This window comes from Schistocerca americana, chromosome 3 (assembly GCF_021461395.2).
Source record: "Schistocerca americana isolate TAMUIC-IGC-003095 chromosome 3, iqSchAmer2.1, whole genome shotgun sequence".
Lineage (NCBI taxonomy): Eukaryota > Metazoa > Arthropoda > Insecta > Orthoptera > Acrididae > Schistocerca > Schistocerca americana.
This window is the reverse complement of record NC_060121.1, coordinates 574357647-574382030: the sequence shown is the minus strand read 5'-3', so window position 1 is coordinate 574382030 and position 24384 is coordinate 574357647. Positions and strand designations below refer to the sequence as shown.

General features: G+C 40.9%; 1 protein-coding gene across 1 annotated transcript in view; it reads left to right on the top strand.

Annotated features, from left to right (window-relative positions):
* Positions 1 to 24384, top strand: part of LOC124606235 (acetylcholinesterase-like) — a 102007-nt gene that overhangs the window by 40331 nt on the left and 37292 nt on the right. The window lies entirely within an intron of this gene.

Genomic DNA, 24384 nt, shown 5'->3' with positions numbered 1-24384 from the left:
TGAGTCCTGAGCTGCCCTCGTACCAGATGATTTCTAAACTGAAATATTTGTCGTTCACGTTCGCAGCCTACGATGGACTAACCCTCTTATGACAAAACTGAAGAATGAATTGTAGAGGGCAATTTGCAGTGTTGATTTCTATTTTGAATGGATATGGCCTTCCTCCATCCAAACGTTTTGCTGCGTCTCTAAACGACTCCATCGTCGACAGAACGTTGCAGCCTAATCCTTGCTTCTTTTTTTTTTTCTAATGTGCATTCTGCAAGAAAAATGAACCGCAAATGAAAAGCAAACACTATGTTCAGCTACACTTGCGTATTCCTCTAAGGGGTATAGAGAAGGTTTTTCACAACATTCTCCACGATAATAGTAAACTGACACGATAATAGCAAACTGACACGTAACTTCGTCTGGTTTAAGACATACTTGTCTATGATTCTCTAGTCACCAACAGTAATAAGCATATGCGGCGTGGAAGAAGAACAGAATCACCTCCATTATCGCATCAACTAGGAAATAAAGAGCAAACGGAATAATTGGTGAACGGTGGACACGAATTCCCTATAAGCGTTGATTTCCTACTTACGACAAGGGACTACAGTACAATTTTCTTTCGAAAGATGGAAGTACGTACACAATAATGTTTCTGTGTATCGAAGTAAAGATGAAAAATTACATCGAGAGTGCTAAAATGTAATAAATGTCAGTAATTATAGTACACAAAAATTTGTATGATGATGGGAAGCATTAGCTATACATGTACTTACATCAGTTTAGCTACTTGTAGCAAGAATGAGGGACATCCAAATACAAAATAACAACATTTTTTAGTATTAGGAATATATGTTAAGGATTTAACACATTTTTGTACATAATTAGATTATTAATTATGGAAGTAATTTCATAAAGTGATAGTAACATGCATGGTTACAAGTTATTATCGAAATGGGTCAGTTACCAGAAGGACGAATCATACCTACAAATGAAAATATTGATAATAATTAAAATCAGGCTATTTTTAAAGGAATTATTCAAAATATAACTTCTTAATGGCTGAATTGATACACTTTCTAACTAACAAAATAAATTATTGTGGTGGCCCTGGCCCTCGAGCTTTCACTTAATTCTCTTCCGATCACGCAGCGAGGTTGTCTCCATCTTAAGGATCGACACAAATTTTGCTTTCCACATCTACATCTGCATCTGTATCTGCATGACATTTACGTGCCATGTAGGCCGTTCATCCAGCCACTTTCACACTATTTCTCATCTGAAATGATAATTAAATCGACACCCTAGCTGCAAACAGGTGTTGATATACATCTTTGGGGACAGGTTGAAAATGTGTGCCCCGACTGTGACTCGAACCCGCAATCTCCTGCTTACGTGGCAGACGCTCTATTATCATTCAATTCTAGAAAAGCTGCACGGTCATCAATGGTATCTGTTCTTTCGGGAACCAGATACTACCTTCATATATTTCTCTTCTGTTAAACTCTCGAAAGACGCACGGGGAAGACGAATACCTAAATCTTTCTGTAAAACCTCTGTTTTCTTTTATTTTACTGCGATTATCATTTATCTCTACATAGGTGGTAGTCGACAGGATATTTTCGCATTGGGTGGAGGAAGATGATGACTGAAATTGCATGAAAAGATCTCGCCGCAACGAAAGACGCCTTTGTTTTAATGACTGTCATCCCAGCTCGCATATCATATTCGTGACTTTCTTATTTCACCATAATACAGAACGTGGTGCCTTCTTTTAACTTTTTCGACGTCCTCTGTTAATCCTATCTGGTAAACATCTCATATCGTGCAGCAGTATTACAGAAGAGGACGGATAAACGTAAGGTAGCCAGTTTAGAAGACATTTTGCATCTTATAAGTGTTCTTCCAATCAAACGCAACCGTTGGTTCGCATTGTCCACATTTTCTATGTGATCGTTCCGACTGAAGATGTTTGTAATTGTAGTTCAAAATGGTTCAAATGGCTCTGAGCACTATGCGACTTAACTTCAGAGGTCATCAGTCGCCTAGAACTTAGAACTAATTAAACCTAACTAACCTAAGGAGCCGGCCGAAGTGGCCGTGCGGTTAAAGGCGCTGCAGTCTGGAACCGCAAGACCGCTACGGTCGCAGGTTCGAATCCTGCCTCGGGCATGGATGTTTGTGATGTCCTTAGGTTAGTTAGGTTTAACTAGTTCTAAGTTCTAGGGGACTAATGACCTCAGCAGTTGAGTCCCATAGTGCTCAGAGCCATTTGAATTTAACCTAAGGACATCATACACATCCATGCCCGAGGCAGGATTCGAACCTGCGACCGTAGCAGTCGCGCAGTTCCGGACTGAGCGCCTAGAACCGATAGACCACCGCGGCCGGCAATTGTAGTTCCTAGGTACTTAATGGAGCTGACAGTCTTTGGATTTGAGTGATTTATAGCGTAACCTAAATGTAACGAATTCATTTTAGTACTTACGTGTGTGATCTGACGACTGGTCTGACAGAAAATCACGAATTCAGTCGGATGAGTGAGGTTATACACCACGCAAAGAGCTTCACCAGAAGCCGCTTGTGAGTGTCTGTGTCAAAAATTTGTGGAAATCTAGAAATGTGGAGTAAATTGGGGATCCCCTTTCATAGCACTTAAGTCGTGTGAATAAAGACCTACTGTTTCATAAGAACGATATTTTCTGACTACATGCCAACAGATCGTTTTCTTCAAAGTAATTCATAATGTACAAACACATTATACATCACAAAATCAGACTGATCTGTCTCTCGTGTACAGTCTGTATTTCTGTAAAGTTACATAATTATCTGCAAGTCCATGATTACTTCTAATAAACACGGTGACGTAATTTTATCATTAAACTTTGTTCTAAAGGCCAATTAATGTATCGTGATTTTAGTGAAAAAACAGGGTTTCACTTAATAACTTTAAAAATAAAAGACGTAACTTAATAAAAACATCTGCATTATGATTTTACATAATACGGAAGTGAAACCCAAAATTATAATCTTCTGTCTTTAATATTTCGCACTTTTGAAATTTCGTAATAAGTAGACTTTATTTGGAAACTATTCGGTGGATTATGCTGAACCTGAATATAGAAGAGATTGGTATGATTTTGTATTATCTGACAAAATTTTGTGACAAGTTTTGTTTGTTTGATTTTACTTTAGATCGTTGCATAATGCTTTGTATGAGTGCTCTTGCACACGTTAATCGCGGCCATCTTCGCCTTGGTTAGGTGATCCTGAACTACCAATCTCATTCGTTCACCACCTTCGCTTTGTGGCCATAGACTTTGCTTCCTCACTTCACCCCCTATTTGTGATAAGAAACTTTAACATAAAATTGAATTTTTTAAGCAAGCGATGGATAATTTTTCATAGTCTATTAAATACATATTATTAATAATTTCTCTTACTATTATCATACGCACAAGAAACTAAAATCGACACATTTCTACATTTATGAACATAAATATTGAAAATTTGATTTCATATGAAAGAAAAATTTGATTTTGATTTAATCATCTGTTTACCTTCAGATGAAATCGGCTTTTTAGCTATAATATCTTTCTTTTCTATTATTCTGTTTCAGTCAATATTCCTGGAAAGAAAATCGACAAACCCTTGACATATAAAAATTCTGATACTCAATAATTACTTTACAGCTCTTTAGAGAGCACTTTTAAGGTCGTCCTAGCGACAGCTCATTCACTACTTACTTTGGGTAGAGGGGGAAGTGACATTGCTGAGCGTCCTTCTCATCCTTCTATTATATTACACGGGAAAGTTTGCCTGGTAGTTTTCCTGGTATTCTTTTCACCACTATCCTCCGCACAGTTCATAGACTGCAGATACGTAAGGCTTCTATGACCCGGACAAAGAGCTACCACAGCCTCAGTTTCTGTTCCCATACTATGCTAAGGAAGGGCAAAAATGTAAAAAAGTTTACTTAATCTTTTTTACTATTTACTTAATTGTAATACACGTTTACAGGGATAACATTATTTTTCAAAATTGTTACCTTTGTTCTCAAGACTACTGTTGACAGTACATCTCATAAAATGCTCGATGCTGTTTCTTGTGATATTAATTCTTATTTTGTACAGGACCTGATACACAAATTCTGTTGTTTATAAAAAGTTGTGCTTGGGTTCTAATATGTCCTTATCGGTATTGTACTCTGTCATGTATTGGCTAATTTGCGTTGTAATATTATACCAGTTTCTTATCTCGTGAAGTTGAGTAACATCAGTGAGCTGGCTTCACATGGTTCGAGCTGAATGCAGATCAGTTTACAATGAAAGTAATTTTTTGTCGCCAGCTACTTTGCATTCCCTTAACCATTATCAAAAGGAGTATTTATTATATTTTGATTTCACAATAATCTATATTTTTTGAAACGATTTTATCTCCTCACATCACAGTCCGTGTTTGTTATTACAACATTTTAATCAACTTTTTGCCTTACAGTAAGTATATGTGTTTTTAAAGCACATTTTTGAGACATGAGATAAACTAGTCTAGATATGAAACTCCAACCTTTTCATTAGATATATTTCTCAGCTTTTCATTTGTCAATGTAATACGTCACTTATTCCTACCTTCCTCATTTCCTTTCGTTAACTCACTGGCATCATTAGACGTATTTCTGACATGAGCATCACGCTACTACCTCGCATCTCGTTCAACTAATAACAAAAACCTTTCTCTTGCCTTTATATGGCACAATATTACTAAACTCTCTTAATTACATACAAAATTATTACCAACTTTAAAATACAGTTTTAGGTAAATTTAATTTCTTTAGGTTTCAGAAAACATCAGATTCCACAATTTTTATGTAAATTGTTTATATTTTCCTACTAATTCTATTTTAAGATTTTACAGGGAACATTTACTACTATTTTTTCTGCTATTGTCAAGAAGTTACAGAATATCAATGAAAATTTTAAATCCACTAATGCAAACTCTCCACTTGTGGTTGCTGTGTCATGAATCAAGCACATCAAAATCTTTAAATCATTCTTACACCACGAGATCCTTAAGATCCTTACACATTAATGATCTACACGCACATATGAAGATGTATAATTCTTATAAACTACTGACTGCAAAAACAAGGAATGAAATTTGAAACTGAAAAATAAAAATCATTCAGCTGGGACTTCACAGTGAGCAAACTGTATATCGTACCCCAAAACCTGTGGATTCATATTAATCAATTACTTTTTTTGGAAAAGTTTTAACCAAATGCCTGGAATCACCTATGGAAATCCTAATTTCTTTTTTGCATGCTAGTAAACGAATTCTCCTCCAATTCGGAAACGTAATCTTCCTATAATTTCATGGTTTTAGTTATACAGGGTGAACATTAATAAAACCGACAAATAAGAGGGGCCAATTCCTGACTGGAAACGGAAGAGAAAGATCCTATGAGTATGTGTTCGGAAATGGATGGTGTGCGTACAGTGACAAAAAATCGTCCCGGAACACTATACAGAGCTACATCGCATCCACGACACAAGTGGAAAGTGGCGTTCTTGGGATTGCTGGCGATAGGAATGTTAGCAGTTGTAATGCAGGATACAAGTAATGGTACTATGGGTTGCACCATGTTGGCGTGCCTCTTGCCTGGGGCTTGTATGGGGTTCGTCTGAATATCCTGCAGATCTCGGTCCTCCAAATGTGATCTAAAAACACAGTCCGCCGCCTCCCTGCACGTTCGTCTGTCTGAAAGGCCCCGTGATCAGAAAACGCCCGAAAACGGTTTGAAATGGAGTTTTTGCGTCTGTGAGAGTAAATGGTTTGATATAGCCGTGCTGCCTTTCGACCGTTTCCATCTGCTTGACTGTACACAAACACCATCTCGGCTCGTTCCCGACGTGAATACCAGACCTCTCTGTTGCATGCCGTACGCAGCGTCAACCACACAGCCTGGAACAGGAAAGAAACACACGGCACGTGGCAGAGGAACTTTCATTCGTCAGCGCTATCTACCGCGGCAAGGACGTATTTCTGGACACATCTCAATAGGACCATTTTCCCTCCATTTCCACTCAGGAATGCGTCCCCGCAGTTTGGCAGTTTTATTGATGTTCACACTGTATATTCATTTTTAGTAGTGATTAACTACCATACATCCTTTATCTGATATCGTTACGAGGGCTGCTTCTTATGTAACACTTGCATAATATTTTAGTCACCTTTACATCTTTATTTTATGAGAATTGTCTACTAAATCGTTTTCACTAATTTTATTACATATGTCATGGGATACTCTGATCTGCTGGGCTCTGTCGATTTTTAAATTCTCTAACACTAGGTCCAAAACTAGATTTTCTCCTGCAACCAGGTCCTTAATGCCAGACATAAATATAAATAAGCTCTTTCATCAATATGATTTTTCTTCCTGTGTGAAATTTATTTTCGTTTTATAAAGCAATCTGTTAAAGATTTTGTGGCAGAATTTCTGAAATATAATTAAGATATTCCACTACAGGAAGCAAATTTCTATGATTAGCTATGTTCCTTTCATAATTTTCATAACTTTCGTTTTTGAATTCACTAGTCATTGATTAACAAAAGCCCATGCCATATCCGTTTGAAAATAAAACTGTACATGAGGTACTTTGGTTAATTCTAAAAACAAATAATAGGCCTCTCCATTCTGATTCTATTTCTTTCTGTCTGAGATTAACCAATCTTTTGAGTGTCATAGGTTCCTTCATGCAGTCTAGCGTTGACATGACATTTTATGCAGTTCTGTTGCAGTTGCATTTTTCACAAAAAGTGGCTCTGAGCAGTATGGGACGTACCTACTGTGGTCATCAGTCCCCTAGAACTTAGAACTACTTAAACCTAACTAACCTAAGGACATCACACACATCCATGCCCGAGGCAGGATTCGAACCTGCGACCGTAGCAGTCGCGCGGTTCCGGACTGCGCGCCTAGAACCGCTAGACCACCGCGGCCGGCACATTTTTCATAACGTCTATTGAAAGGGATAGCCATACTTGCGTTAAATTTTTTTTTGAGGTTCTTATATTTTCTTAGAGCCTTGGATACTAGCTCAGGCAGGAATTTCACATTCTTGAACGTGGCTATTAGCAGCAACCGTGAGTAATTTATAATAATCATGCACCTACAAATTTAGGAATTCAGTTCTGTTCGAAGCATGCTGATGACATTTTAACTGTGTATAATGGGACCAAAATGAAAATTGATCAGCTGCTTGGAAAATTTAGCAGTTTTCATGAAAAAATTAAATTTACTTGCGAGTTGCGAAATGGAAATCGCGAAGATCTAAATTCGCGATTACAGATGAGAGAATAAATTTCGATATTTATCGTAAGACAGCCAGTGCGGATACAATTATGCCATTTGATTCAACGCACCCTCCGTCCCATGAGATGGCCTTCTTTGACTCAGACATAAATGGTGCAAAATAGAGAAAGAGGTGAATTTAATTAACACTGTATCTTATAATCTGATATGCTCCATCTATGGTAGAAAAAATCGAGAAGAAAACAAGTCACAGAATTACTGGTTTAGGGGATTGTAAAAACAGGAAAAGTGAAAATGAAAGATATATCTCGATACCTTTTTTAGGCAATATGTCATACAGGATTTGAAGTTTGCTGGTTAGGAAATATGGTTGCAAAGTAGCATTCTCCACTGCCAGCAGCTTAAAGGAAATCTCCATCTGTAATATTAAAACCACGAACGGCCCCTTATGCAGTTCAGGTGTCTATAAGATAAGATGCGACGCATGTCCAATGTTTTATATCGGACAAACTAGGAGGGCTTTTGACGTTAGATATAGAGAATACCTTTTGTGTAAAACATGTATCAATAGCCATAATTCTAATTTTGGAAAACACTTCATGACATTAGATCACATTCCGAAACGAGTAAAAGAAATGTATAAAGTAAGGAAAGAGTAGAGCTCGAATATATCGGAGGAATTAGAGAATTTTACACACACAATAAGGGAAGATTGCGTTATTTTAAACGAATAGTTGCAATTAAGAAACATAAGATCTTTAACGATTTCAAGCCATTGCTCGCGATCGTTTAATACCTTACCGCGGTACCTTGCTTATAGGTATCACTTGCTCGTCGGATGCGTTTTTCTCAAGTGCTTTGATATTTTCTTCCCGTAACGTCCCTGTCAAAGCTTACGAATTTTCTCTACATTTTCCAGTAGAGAAACATCCTGCGTATGTCTTATGTTGATGTAGTATTTTTCTCGACTTTATACATTTGAAAAAATGCGGAAGTTCAATTTCTACATCTACATCTATACTCCGCGAGCCACCTTGCGGTGTGTGGCGGAGGGTACTTATTGTACCACTATCTGATCCCCCTTTCCCTGTTCCATTCACGAATTGTGCGTGGGAAGAACGACTGCTTGTAAGTCTCCGTATTTGCTCTAATTTCTCGGATCTTTTCGTTGTGATCATTACGCGAGATATATGTGGGCGGTAGTAATATGTTACCCATCTCTTCCCGGAATGTGCTCTCTCGTAATTTCGATAATAAACCTCTCCGTATTGCGTAACGCCTTTCTTGAAGTGTCCGCCACTGGAGCTTGTTCAGCATCTCCGTAACGCTCTCGCGCTGACTAAATGTCCCCATGACGAATCGCGCTGCTTTTCGCTGGATCATGTCTATCTCTTCTATTAATCCAACCTAGTAAGGGTCCCATACTGATGAGCAATACTCAAGAATCGGACGAACAAGCGTTTTGTAAGCTACTTCTTTCGTCGACGAGTCACATTTTCTTAGAATTCTTCCTATGAATCTCAACCTGGCGCCTGCTTTTCCCACTATTTGTTTTATGTGATCATTCCACTTCAGATCGCTCCGGATAGTAACTCCTAAGTATTTTACGGTCGTTACCGCTTCCAATGATTTACCACCTATGGCATAATCGTACTGGAATGGATTTCTGCCCCTATTTGAGATAATGTAGAACTTATGTACCCCTTTTAACTTCATCTAACTTTACTTCATTGCTGCTATATTACAGCATACTGCTAGCAACATTTTTGTGTTACGACGGAATGTCGCTGTATGAAAATGTAAATATTACATATCTCAGTCTTCATTACGGTTCAGGTCACATCATGATGCGCGCTCTGTACTAGTCTATGTAAGCGTTGCAGCTAGCTGCTAACAGCTTACATTGAGGTTTGTCTGTTCAATAACCATACGTGTTTCAATAACGAAGTTTTAATGGATATTTAATTGACATTGTCCGTATGTGACTGGATCACCTTCGCTCGTGATGGATGTAATATATTTCACACAATCTAATTCAAGCAAGTACCGTAACGTTTTATTTTCACATTGGAGGCCAGATATCTTTTGCTGTTGCTAACAGAAGTGTTCATTGTTTTTCTAAAGAATACAACTCTCCAATTATCGAAACATGGGTCAAGTCGAAAAGTAAGTAAATTACGACACTGATTGGCTGCGTACTTTATTAATCGGAAACTTACAGTCGCTACAAACAGCCGTGTTCAAGACTGTGATAATCTCTATTGTCGGCTTGCGGATATTAATTAACTACTTTGGCCTTTGTGTCAGTTACTAGCTGTATTTTTTACTCCGCTTGGTGAGCGTCAGTTTCCTTATGGACGTTTCCTTAACACAAACTACTACTCTCAATAAACGAAGTTTCAGATCGGATCGCACTCTGCTCTACGTTTTGCGTGAGCGGTACATTCTCTACATGTTTTTCTTCGTCAAAATTTTAAAAAAAGTGGCGGCTATCGAGCTCCTCCTCTGCCTCTGCCACGAAAATCAGAGTTCGTATTTACAACTTATAGTCTCCCAAGATTCATGTTTCCTCCCTGAACATTTCTGTTGTTTGGAGTTCTATCAGAGGGCCTGTTATTATTAGGCGATCTTTCTTCATTAGCTGACACCCTCTGTACTCGTTCCAGATATTCAACGAATCCATCCACATTTTACCTAAGTGCGGAAATGATTTTTCCCTCAATACAAAGCCAATTTAACTTCTAACTTCAATAATTTTAGTTCCGCTTTCATCTTTTCTGTCAAATGCGACAGACGATAAACACACTTTCTGATTCCCGACCAGGGGCATACTTTTTACCACCCGAAAACTGGCATAATACATCGTTCTGATTTTTATGGGACCAGCACTGACTCAGGAAAGCAGATCTGAACTTAGAAAGTGTTTGACAACGTAGCATGACATCAGCTGACCAACGCAAAGAATTCAATGACAAATGTCTGCCAATGAAAGATTTTCCTCGCACTGAAACCACCCATTCGGCAACACGTTTTCCAAATTATTTTAGACTCCTAATCGGTGTGTTTGCTTGTCCGGATCAAAATACAGAAATGGCCTATAACCAACGACATTGGCATCAACAGAAGCAACATGTTGCACAGTATAGTTACAAGAAACAACAGATGTTACTCTGCTTTGTGTGTTAGCAATGCTTATGTTTGAGTCCACTATTGGGACTTGTACTGTTTTTACTTTATCAGAAATCTTTTTTGTCGAATTGTTGAAATAACAAAATCATCTTCTACAGTTTTGGCGTCTGTAGATATTCACTTTAGTATATACATTTACAACCTCTTTAGAAAAAATATCGGACTTCTTTTATAATCTTTGTGTTAACCTCTTTTCTAAGAGTTCATTCTCCTTTTTGTATTCATTACGAAATTCATCGATTTCGGTTTTGAAAATAGTCTTCAATAAGGATAACTGTTGCCATAGTTTGATTTTTAAATCTTGATGCTTGGAATGAACTTTAAAATTTGGGCCATCCAATTTTGAATTCATTTCCTCCTTCTTTATTACTGGATTCCACTTCATGCTATAAATTATTTTTTAATTCACGGAATGTACTTGCAGTTTGCGAATACGATTACACATCAGCTGCGCCATTTACTTCAAACAGGTGAAAATTTGTGTCGGACGGCGTCTCGGACCAGGACTGCCCGTTTACCGTGAGCGGCAGCCTTAACCACTCCGAGCACGCCTCCGGAAGCGATTGTAACTTCCAAATGTCCTGTGGTCTCGTCTCATACTCCTCGCACGTTATGTGACGCCCGCACAGGGAGCGAAAGTGTTTTTCTCGTCAGTTTGCTTCTGCTTTGGCATGAAATGCAGTTTTTGCAGTATCTCCACTTCACAGTATCTGTGAAGTACGATGCAGATATCCTTGAGTGATGCATGCATATCTGGAAGAACAGACAATGTTGATGATCTACAATCGTATTCAGTATATGAAATGTATTAGCAGCTTGTCAGTATGATTATTCATCAGCTGTACCATTTGGTAGACACGCATGGAATTTTATGCCGGACTGAGAATTTTCCGCTTATCACGAGGAGTCGCCTTGACAACTTCAAAATATGGGCGCTCCTCGATGACCGATCTAAACTTTCATATTTCGCGGAGTCCACAATCCATACGCTAGCATATTTCGTGATTGTTTCCCGCACAGGAAGAGACTAATATTTTATAGTCATTTTGGCCTGTCGAAACATGGATACATTATTGATAGCCACGATGTCGGCGTTTGCACAATACCTGGTCTTCATATTACAATGTCCTTCAGATATTCATATATGTGGTTAAACACTAGGGATTGGGTTGGTTCTGATGGCATACCCAGATTGCGCAAGAGGTTAAGGTGACCGCTAGCGAGCAGGATGAAATCTAGATTCGAGTCCCTGTCTGGCAGAAACTTGAATGTGTTACTAGTAAATGGTGCAGCTGCTGTTTAATCGTGTTAGCAAATTGAGAATACATTTCGTTTATCGAATACAGCTGTAAATCATCAGCAGTGCCCGTTCCTTCAGAAATGCATGCATGCACAGACACTAAAACAGAGATACTGTAATAATCATATTCTTTATTTCCCTGTTAATGGATCAATTTTATTTTGAACTTTATTTTCAGTGGATTTTAAATATTCATTGGCAATTTGAATTTTAGCAAAAACCAATTGAATCCTCTCTAGCATCTCTGCATTTCCAGTTTGTACTTCAGCCAGTCTCAATGGAGTCTCACTCCTTTGATTTTCTGAATCAACAAATTCAGTGTCACTTTCACTTCCCTTGGTTCTATGAATACTTCCAAATGACGCTCACCTTTGATGTTTATCTCTACCAGATCATCGTGAGTGGTTGTACGAGGGTGAGTCAAATGAAAACCTTAAATATTTTTTTAAATATTATTTATTGTGCAGAAGTGGTACAAAGCTGTATCACTTCTCAACATAATCTCCCCCAATGCAAGTCCTCCAGCGCTTACAAAGTGCATAAATCCCTCTAGAAAAAAATTCTTTTGGTAGTCCGCACAACCACTCATGCACCACATGGCGTACCTCTTCATCCCATTGCGTCTTTGAGTGGTCCAAACATATGGTAATCACTATGGCTTCAACTGCTGCAATGTTCTGTGGAGTCACAACTCGTTGTGCCTGACCTGGACGAGGAGCATCTTCCACTGAAGCCACACCATTTGCGAACTTCCTACTGCATTCGTAAAGTTGCTGCTGTGACAAACATGCATCACCATACTGAACCTTCATGTGTCGATGAATTTCAATAGGTTTCACACCTTCATTACGCAAAAACAGCATAACAGAGCGCTTTCTTCCTTGGTGCAAGCCGCAAGTGGGGCGGCCATCTTTATACTGATACTGCGACAGTATGTGTGCATCTGCACTATGCTGCCACCTACAGGCCATTCTGCACGCTGTTTGTAGCACGATTACCAAATTACAAGATAACGGCGCGAAATTTCGATTTGTTATTACAAATTTAAGGTTTCCATTTGACTCACCCTCGTATTTTAATTTTAACCGCTCTTTACGGTAGATCTTATCTTTGTTAATTGATTAGAAGTCATAAATAAATACTTTTAGTACTCGTGACCTAACTTACTAACCTAAATTCGAAGAAGAGATGGTGGCGCGATGTACCAGCAGTCGTGAAGTGACATTCAGTGACGTAATGCGGGTAGCAAACGCAGCTGCTTGGTGCGGTAGCTCTCGTGGGGGCGGGGGCTGACACGGGTGAGCGTGCGCTGCGAGCTGTAGGCCCACGTAGAACCGCAGTGATGCACCATCTCCCTCTGCACTCAGCCGCTCAGCGCCGTTGGTGCCTCAGCGTGGTGTCGTATGTTTCGTTCCGGTGTTCTGTTAGTACCTACCGAGTTCTCTTTCTACACCAATCATTTCCGTGTTTATTTTTCCTGACCAGTGTGCACTATATGTGGGGGTGAGGTGTTGATTCATGAGATATTGTTTGTTTTTGAGGTATTTAATGTGTATGTGTGCGATTTTAAATACACTGCCATTTACAAAATTCGGAAACTTATTTATGTGGGCCGCCAGAAAGTATTCGAGAAACCTGCTGCCTATAATATCCAATCCACAAGTCCACAATCCAGCTCGCCGAAGTGGAATAATATATTCACACTCTTTATTTATAATCAAAACGTGTCTGGCATTACGGTAATAAGAATTTACTGCTTTAACAAACCAGTGGACTCAAGAAATGTTCACACACACAAATGAACATTTTCAAAATTCATTGAAGTTTTCTGATCATAATCAACACTCACTACAGTTCAGAGACGACCTGTGTTTGATGTTCCAAGTATTACTTACTATCGCTTCATCTGATAATTAAGTACAGTTAATTGCTCATTTTGAAAATGATGAATAAGTGACGCCACTTACCACACAGTTTCTTGTTGTTCGGGTGGCACACAAACTAGAAACATCGAAACTAAAACACTAGTTAACCAATGAATTCTGAGTCCATGAAAATTCAACTCTAAACATTTGCACAAAAATGGAGGATAACCAATTCGATCGATAAACACACAAGTCAGTTGGCTTCATCGACATGTGAGGCTTTGCCTACGTGGTCAAGTACAGAAGTACGGTGCATCCTGAGGCGTAACGGATACATCACGGGCTATTGATGATGATCGAATTAATCCCATACTATTATGCTGGTCCTTATATACTGGCGCTGCGGTCTCGCAAACATTACACTTGTAGTTAGAACACCTTAAGTACTTGCAGCAGAGCTCAGAGTCCACTCATTCTGACTAAAGAATCTAACACATCGCTGTTAGTTTAAGACTAACAACAATCCCAGTTTTTCTATGAGGAGTACTGTACTATATGTATATACCATAAAAATATCGGTTAGGTAACTCTTAAATTCCGACTTCTACTATTTTTCTAACGGAAGAAAGAACCGATTGAGATCACTAAACTGCCTCTATTCTACTGTCTGTAACTCTGTAAAAATACGTAGTTATCTAGCAGTTTGATAAAGTTTCATCATTACGTCTAACGAACATAGTGCTATAATTTTATCACTGTAACTTACTCATAAAGACTAGTTAATTTATCATGATTTCACAAATTTTAATACAAACATCAGTTAATAACTCGAAAAATATCAGCTGTAACTTAATAAAAACATCTTTAGTATGTTTTTACATAAAACGGATTTTAAAATTTATCTTATAGCTTCCTATCTTTAAAATTTTGTACTTGGAATTTTGTGGAAACCAATCAGCAGATTATGCCGAAACATATACTTGAATGAGATTTTCAGTCTGCAGCGGAGTGTGTGCTGATATGAAACTTCCTGACAGATTAAAACTGTGTGCCGGACCGAGACTCGAACTTGGGACCTTTGCCTATCGCAGGCCAGTGCTCTACCAACTGAGCTACCCAAGCACGACTGACGTCCCTTCCTATCAGCTTCAATTCTGCCAGTACCATGAAAGGCAAAGGTCCCAAGTTCGAGTCTCGGTCCGGCACACAGCTTTAATCTGTCAGGAAGCTTCATTGGTAAATTTTTACATCATCTGGCAAAGTATTGTGGCATTATTTATGTTCTGGTAAATAGGACAGCTTGGCTGTGGAAGTGGAAGGGGAGCCCACAACATAGACAGACAACAGTATTCATAATTACAAGCACCCAAGCTTTAATGATCTTCCAGCAATAAAGGCTCTTAACAAATCTCAATTAAGCAAGGACATAAACTTGGTTACAAACATATGTTAACCTTCAACCAGTAAATAACCCCAATAAAGAATTACCAATCAATAAAACGTAGATAAAGGACTGCTTTACAAGAATGTTTAAATTTAGTAAAATCATGAAAGCTAAGTTACAAATTTTATGCTAAGCTTCAACAGGTGAATAAACCCAATAAAGAATTCTCATTTAATTAGAACATAGATAGGAAAATGCCTTTCCAAAAGGCTTGAATTGTGTAAAATCATGAAAAACTGAGTTACAACTTTTCTCACAAACTACTTAGGAATTTACAGCAAATAAACAAGTTTGATCTGTTTAACCAGAAGGTAGCTGCCAAGTCCAAGCGACCGAAGCCACTCAGAGCGGACGACCGCCCCAACGCTGGTCATCAACCGACATCGTCATGGGCCAGTGGCCACCGTGCTAAAACAGACTAACGTTTCGGTCAGCGACCGACAGCAACACAGGAGTAACAGTGACTGAAAGTCGGCTTACGCTTTACGAAACACGGCACACCCTGAAGCGGGAGCAGGCACAGCTGACTGGCGGCCATACAACCGCGAGCAAACAAATCTCACGCCGCCCGTACTAACGCGGGAAATGATAGCGAGCGACAAGACGCCACGCGCAAAGCAGCAACCGTGTCTACCCCGACCACAGAATGTGACCTGTCTCCTTGTCTATGGTAATACAATTTATAGCACACAAGAAATGATTTAATAATGGCATTAGTTCAACGCAAGATCAGTTAACAGTTAGGTCCAGTAAAGATTTACCAACGGATTTATCTTCAAACCAACTTCCGGACCACAGGCGGAAATTAATAAATTTGGCATAAGTTTTCACCAGACCAATAAACAAGAAATCAAATTAAACAGTTGCCAAAAATACAGTCACGATACGCAAGCCCTTCAAGACCTTGCTATCTTACAGTTATTATTAACGGCGAAACATAAAGAAATGAATGACAAGAAATTCGCCATTGAAAGCAAAAAAACAACACACCATAAGGGTTAAATTAATTAATTTTCAGACGAGCCAGTCACTGAAAGGTCAGTTCCACAAGATTAGGACTAAACTCACTCGGCAGCAATACATCTGTTTGCGAGATAACTAGGTTGCCCAAACAGGACTCCAAAACCCAAAACAACAGGTCACACGTTAGCTGTCTTGTTCTCGGATACTAGGCACCACCGGGCTAAGACAATCGCGACGAAAAAAGTCTCTGAAATTACAGCTGCCTGCAGCAAAACAAATGAGTCACGGTGCATGAACGTAAAGCACAAGCCACTGTTCCAGCCGGAGCGTAACCTTTTCAACGCACATACTGACAGAACAACACACGTGGGCATGAAGGGAGCAGCAGATGCGTACCAAGCAAACTATACTGCTCCAAAATACGACCCACGCCACGTCCACAAACGGGAGCACTGCTCCCGGAGCTGGTGTCTGCTCGCTGGGCTGCCGCAACTCTCTGTGCCGCCTTGCTCAACGCTCCCTTCTCGGCCGTGCACAACAATTCTTCTCTTGTCGCCTCAGCGTGCGGCCGCAATGTCCGTTCTCCCCTGCTGTCGGCTCCAGACTCGCACTCACTCCCTCGTTAGGACCCGCTCCGACAGCAGGCGCTCGCGATCGCATATAGTGCCAACCTCAACCAGAGGAGTAATCGATAGCGTATTGCGCCCGAGAGCCGCGCCACGGCTCAATTTAGTTATTTGATTATACTTAAGATCGTTGTGCAATACTTTGTCTGAATGCTTAAGCACACATTAAGCACAGCAGACTTGCCATTGCCGGGTGGTGTAGAAGTACCGATTTTATTTGCTCTCAATCGTTGTTACATAGCCACAGCGTTTCCTTAGCCACACATGTTCTTACCTCTTCTGTTTACCAGTCCCGCCTATTATTACCTTATTTGGTATAAATTTCTCAAGTGCCGTTGATACTGTTTCCCTGAATCTAAGCCACATTTGGTCTCATCTCACACAGTTATTATGCAAGGAGTGGAGATTGTCTCTGAGGAAGGCATCAAGAGAATTTTGATCTCTTCTCTCTAGATAAATATACTTTGCGTTTCTTTTTGGCGGGATTTGATGTTACAGTCACACTACAATGTGATCAGTAACCCCTATAATCATCTCGATGCTCCCTTTTAGCTCACAATTATTTGTTACTAAGATGTCAATTATTTTTCTCAACCACTTACACTTACTGAACCTTTGAGCTAATTGCTCAAAATATTTTTTGGAGAAAGCGTTTAGTACAATTTCGGACTATGTTTCAACCAATTCGAAACATGTATTTTTACCCAGATTTCGAGGGTGCGAGTGGGGTACATATTTGAAGGGAAACTTGTTTTCTTTGAACCTCTGAGTAGCTGTATCATGTGACTTGCTGGATTGGTTAAAGGAACACTAATCAATTTATTCCTATTACTATAATCAATACCCATACTACCTCACAGTTTCACTACAATATCAACTCCTTCTCACATCAACTCCTTCTAACTTCAACAAACATGCCACACCAACTATAATTTAATCTGTTGTTTCTGAACACTGATAAGTCCTTTACGAAAATTTCGGCTGAACTCATCTTTAGGTTTAGCCAGCTATCAATACCTTTAACGATTTGAGTTTCAGTGGTTTCTATTAGCATTGGCAGCTTTGATTCTTTCCTCACACAGCTTAGATGAATTACAATTTCATAATTTCACTGTCGAATCACATTAATGCGACCACCTATCAGAAGCCTGAAATAACAGCTTTTTGTAGCTTGGACTGCTATGAGACGTCCGGGAAGATAGTCAACTAGTTGTGTAACAACGGGGATGCAGAGCCATGCCGACTCTAGTGCTGTAGACAGCTGCGCGAGGTTTCTCAGTCGAGAATCCGTGGCGCTAACAGATCTATCGAGGCGGTCTCACGGATTCTCGGTTGGGTTTGAACCGCGCATGTACACTGAAAGCTGTGTGAGATGTTGCATTGCCATGGTAGTAGATGTCTTCAAGCCGAGGAAAAATAAACTGCATATAGGACTCCACAATGATAGATGTAAAGTCGTGCTGATCCCTCGCTCCATGCAGAACAACGAGATCACACAGCGAATGCCACGAAAACAGTTCACAGATCATAACGCTCCCTCTTCTGGCCTGAACGCTTCCGACTATTGTTACCGGACGTTTGCTTTCAGATGTTTCACACAGTACATCCCAATGATCATTTGTGCGACAGAGCATAAAACGTGATTCATCTGAAACCTCGAAGTGTCGGCACTCACTGATCTTTCAGTTTCGGTGCTGGCGTAGAAATTCCAGCCTTCATTGGTGATCTGTAGCAATCAGGATGGGCGCATGAACCAGGCGTCTGCTGCGGATGCCCTTTCAGATTAACGTTCGCTCAATGGTCGTTGTGGAGACACTGTTGATGGACTCTTGGTTCTTCTGGGGGGATACATGCACAATAGTTGCACGTCTATTCATCTGTAAACATGTTAGCAGCCGTCGTTCACCCCTATCATCTCTGACACATGTTCCACTACAGTAGCTTTGGAACCAGTTTTGGGTGGAACCCGTTTTTCCATGCACAATACACTTTAACCACAAGTGTATGCGAACAGTTTACAAACTTAGCCCTTTCGGAAAAGCTTCCACCATTGGACCAAATGCCATTGGTCATGCCTTTTTGGACATCAAATAAACGGTTTTGTTTACTACAACAAGTGCAGTGATTTACACGTTCCTTGCTTTATATACCCTTCACTACTAGCGATGCCAACTGTCACATGTTAGTGCTTATTGTATGTTGACATCGATCATGGTCGGTGGTCACATTAATGTGAATGCACTGTGTATAAAACTGATGGTTTGTGTCTACTCCATCTTGTGTTTGACCTGCACTCTTTGAGACTGAAGTCCTTTTTGTGCTTTCCCGAGACCCTCTAACCTAAAAAGCAAGTCCACTCCATACAGTCACCAGTAGCCTTGTAGACGCTTTCTGTGTATAGTGAACCCCTGAGTTACCAAGCGGAACCCGAAAGCCCATTACTCTATGGCGCAAGTCAAGGAATCGGCAGCCTACACTGTGGGAGATCAGTTTGAGTCTCTGACTGACACCCTCCACTCTGTTATGCACCAACGGTTCGGAATTGCTCCGACTGATGATACTACAGATGATGAGCTTTGTCTTCAGTTCGCAAGCACGGCTGGAAATATTCGCCACTTGAGCTAGCCGCCAGCAAACCGACAGAATCTCCTCTGAGCTAACGCGGCACCCATCGCTAGTACTGACAAGAGCCACCACATGCAGTTGGTTGCTCCCACTGATTTTCATGGCGTCTGGAAGGACCTATTCCTATTCTGGGATGACTCCCCTCGCTATGCACAAAAAATCACAGTGTTATTTTTTCGTCTTAGACAGCCATATATCTAAGAGGTCCCTTTAGAAGCCTAACACTGGACTTCTCAAATACCAATAATCTCACCTTCTGTGAATTCAGGGACCTTGCATGCCGCGAGCCGTACTCTAAAACGGGGCAACCTACTGCATCTGGCTCAGCATTTTTTTACCACAGACAGGGCTTGAAACCTGGTCGTCAGGTGCAGAGGCCTTTTGATTGGTCGCCAGGAAGTCTTTCTCTGCACACCTTGGAAAAACCTCCCACTGGAACACGAATGAGTCAACCTAAATGCAGGCATTAACTAGACCGTCTATCGTAATGGACCAGTCGGGGGACACGTGGGACGTGCTGGGAGTCCACTGGATCTCCACGTCCGGCCCTCCATAGCAATGCCTACCGGATCAGGTTATGTGATCAAAGCCAGCTTCGCATGGTGCTGTGAGTGAAGGGTCACCAAATCAGCTCGCATCCAAACAACCAGTCACTGTTCCTATCCACAGTAAAGACAGTGGAACTACGCTCCACAGTTACTAGCAAATACACATGCACACTAGATATTTAAGAATTTCAATCACAATTTAACTCTGTGGTCTTTCGACACTTGCTCCAGTAACTTCGTTAAAGAATTATACTCTCTAACAGATATGTGTGATTAATGAAGGAGGTTATCCCTATTAGTATTGAGCACAGCATTGCATTTATTCTTGGTGAAGAATGCAGCAGTACGTTGCTGCACAACATAGATCGAGAATCGGTACAGACAGGGTTATCAAGAAGCCCAAGCAGTCTTCATAGCAAGTACCTTAGCACCAAGTACAATTCGAATCTCACCAGGAAGTGCACAATAAATAGTCCGTAGATAGCTCCAAACATGTGCTCATTATGTCTTCACATAATTAGGTAGACTGACGAGGCCTATGAGATACTATACGACACGATGCAATTTCTCTTTCCTGTTCTTCTTTTTTGTTGGTACATTCCTATTTTGTGGGCTGCAGAAATGTTGTTGCTTTTGATCCACGAATTTTTATTTAAGTACAGAGTGACAACAAATTTTTAAAGATGAAATTGAAGAGTAAATTATAATAAAACGAATGTTCTAGTTGATTTAGGTTCGGATCTTTACAATGTTAACGTGTTTCTGTTGCAGCTGCTGATGATTTTCCGAGGCTTGTTAACCAACTTAGAATCTGATGACTGGGAGGAATACTGTTGCGAAGAGGGAGAGATGAGAGTGAAGTGGTGAAGTGTGGACTGTGAGCTAATTTAGGAATGTGAGTTTCACTTTTTTGGGGGTTGATATAAATGGAAATGACCTCACAGCGACTTGAGTTTAGTAGGATGGAGTCTGCTCCTTGGGGTAAAGGGGAAGCAGTAAAACATAAACGCATCTAACCGTGAGAAAATCGAGTGGGACTGGGTTTTGAAGTGCAAGGCGATGGAGTTTAGATGGAATTACACGATGATAGTTCCTAAATGGATAATGACTTCAACGGTGGATACAGTGTGTAACAGCTTAATTGGATGAAGTGGTGTATCATAAGGGTGGATGAAGACTTTACTTCACGTTTGTTGGGAGCCGAATCTGCTTTACATTTAAAGGAATAAGGGACGTTACGAACGGATGATCAGCTTTTAAAAGAAGACAACTAGGGTGAGAAGAGTGGTCACTGTATTCGGCCAGACGATCATCGTGGGCAAGGCTTTTCTAGTGACATGCATGGGATTGAGGGTGAGAAATAAATGAAGGGATCATAAGTAAACTACTGAGTTATTGTAAATGTACTTCACACGTCTCTGAAGTCTCGGGCGGGGATACGGAATACCAACGTGAAAAACTTAGAGTACCTAACAAAATGTTAATAACGTATAAGTTAATCTCCTGAATCTTGCAGGAGACCTTTTCATAATCTTTCAAATAACATCTCAATTTTCTCAGTTCATCTACAAACTCCATTCATCAGTGCAATGTGCAGAATTTCCTTACGGAAAATTACATTCTATCATACTTTCACAACTGTGTCAGAAAGGGTACATTAACTCCATATGCAGAGGGAGCTCTGTCTCAGACCTTCATCACAAGACTGGTTAATGCACTATACTTAGCCAGTAAAACACAAGTACAGTATGTGTCTGAAATAAAGGACTCTACGGCCATAATTGGTATGTTACTCACTCTACTTAGCCAGTAAAACACAAGTACAGTATGTGTCTGAAGTATAGGACTCTACGGCCGTAATTGGTATATGTTGTGCACAAAATATCACCGTGTCGTACCTGAGCCTAATAAACTATGGCCTGAACAATGTACCACAGAAAATCCGGAATTGCAGCCTAATTACAATGCTTAATCTTACAGATGAATCGAAATTTCGCGTTGGAAACTATGATATTTTGTCTCTCCTGGGGGCTAATACTGATTGTAAGAAGAAATATGGAAAATTTTTACTTTACGGGAAGTTCTATTCTAAAGCAAAGAGGCGTTTGATTTACACCGAGGTATTGACTCAATAGATTCAAAGTGCTAATAAGTGTTTCAAGAACCTACACGTCTTTTATGATAGTTACCAGTACGGCAGTAAGTTACGTGGCCCAAAATAAGACCATACTAAAGTTTTCGACTATTTTTAGCGGCATAAACGTTTCTTACTGCAACGTGGGTTGCAGTTTCCGCACATAAGGCACTACTGCTTCATTTAAGACGAGACTCACTTATGCTAGAACTATAATGTAATTTTGATGTGATATGAACTGTAATTCCACGAATGCGTTAGTAGAGACAAAGGGCTTCTAATAATGCCATACCATGACGAAAACGACATTTCTAAATTGCTCTTAATCTCACGCTGAATCCCGGAAGAAGTCAGACGAGGAGTACATTTGCCCTAAACGATCATTAATTCCCGACAAGACATTTGAGAATATTTCTTTTGACAGAAATTCGTTCTGAGAGGGTACGTCACGAGTACTGTGACGAGATACTTTAAGGAAGAGACGCGACCGTGCAGCACGCGCCCTGTTGTGACGTCAGGAACAAGCACAGCTGAGCCGGCGAGTGTTTCGGCAGCCTGGCTGTGTGTAGATTTCATGTTAAATGTTCTATATGCATAAATAATTTTTAAAAACTAATATCTCTGTGAACGCTTAAGCGATCTTTACAAAAGAAGTGTCTCTGGATAGGTCTCATTGAGCACTATTAGACTTTTTATAAATATTATCTACACTCCTGGAAATGGAAAAAAGAACACATTGACACCGGTGTGTCAGACCCACCATACTTGCTCCGGACACTGCGAGAGGGCTGTACAAGCAATGATCACACGCACGGCACAGCGGACACACCAGGAACGGCGGTGTTGGCCGTCGAATGGCGCTAGCTGCGCAGCATTTGTGCACCGCCGCCGTCAGTGTCAGCCAGTTTGCCGTGGCATACGGAGCTCCATCGCAGTCTTTAACACTGGTAGCATGCCGCGACAGCGTGGACGTGAACCGTATGTGCAGTTGACGGACTTTGAGCGAGGGCGTATAGTGGGCATGCGGGAGGCCGGGTGGACGTACCGCCGAATTGCTCAACACGTGGGGCGTGAGGTCTCCACAGTACATCGATGTTGTCGCCAGTGGTCGGCGGAAGGTGCACGTGCCCGTCGACCTGGGAACGGACTGCAGCGACGCACGGATGCACGCCAAGACCGTAGGATCCTACGCAGTGCCGTAGGGGACCGCACCGCCACTTCCCAGCAAATTAGGGACACTGTTGCTCCTGGGGTATCGGCGAGGACCATTCGCAACCGTCTCCATGAAGCTGGGCTACGGTCCCGCACACCGTTAGGCCGTCTTCCGCTCACGCCCCAACATCGTGCAGCCCGCCTCCAGTGGTGTCGCGACAGGCGTGAATGGAGGGACGAATGGAGACGTGTCGTCTTCAGCGATGAGAGTCGCTTCTGCCTTGGTGCCAATGATGGTCGTATGCGTGTTTGGCGCCGTGCAGGTGAGCGCCACGATCAGGACTGCATACGACCGAGGCACACAGGGCCAACACCCGGCATCATGGTGTGGGGAGCGATCTCCTACACTGGCCGTACACCACTGGTGATCGTCGAGGGGACACTGAATAGTGCACGGTACATCCAAACCGTCATCGAACCCATCGTTCTACCATTCCTAGACCGGCAAGGGAACTTGCTGTTCCAACAGGACAATGTACGTCCGCATGTATCCTGTGCCACCCAACGTGCTCTAGAAGGTGTAAGTCAACTACCCTGGCCAGCAAGATCTCCGGATCTGTCCCCCATTGAGCATGTTTGGGACTGGATGAAGCGTCGTCTCACGCGGTCTGCACGTCCAGCACGAACGCTGGTCCAACTGAGGCGCCAGGTGGAAATGGCATGGCAAGCCGTTCCACAGGACTACATCCAGCATCTCTACGATCGTCTCCATGGGAGAATAGCAGCCTGCATTGCTGCGAAAGGTGGATATTCACTGTACTAGTACCGACATTGTGCATGCTCTGTTGCCTGTGTCTATGTGCCTGTGGTTCTGTCAGTGAGATCATGTGATGTATCTGACTCCAGGAATGTGTCAATAAAGTTTCCCCTTCCTGGGACAATGAATTCACGGTGTTCTTATTTCAATTTCCAGGAGTGTATTTTGAAATACACGCTGGACTGCACGCTCCAAGCATAAAAAGCAGCGGCAACGTTATTAAGTAGATGTAAATATAGGGTCTATGAGTGTACTTAGTTTAAATAGTTTACTAGTAACAAAACAACGCAAAATAGTGGTTACTTGTACAAAATTATTATTCACGGACAAAAAATTTTTGATCATGAGAAAAACTAAGAACTGCACAACGAAGATGAGTGAATTTACGTGCAAATTCATAAATGGTGCAAGTATTTAC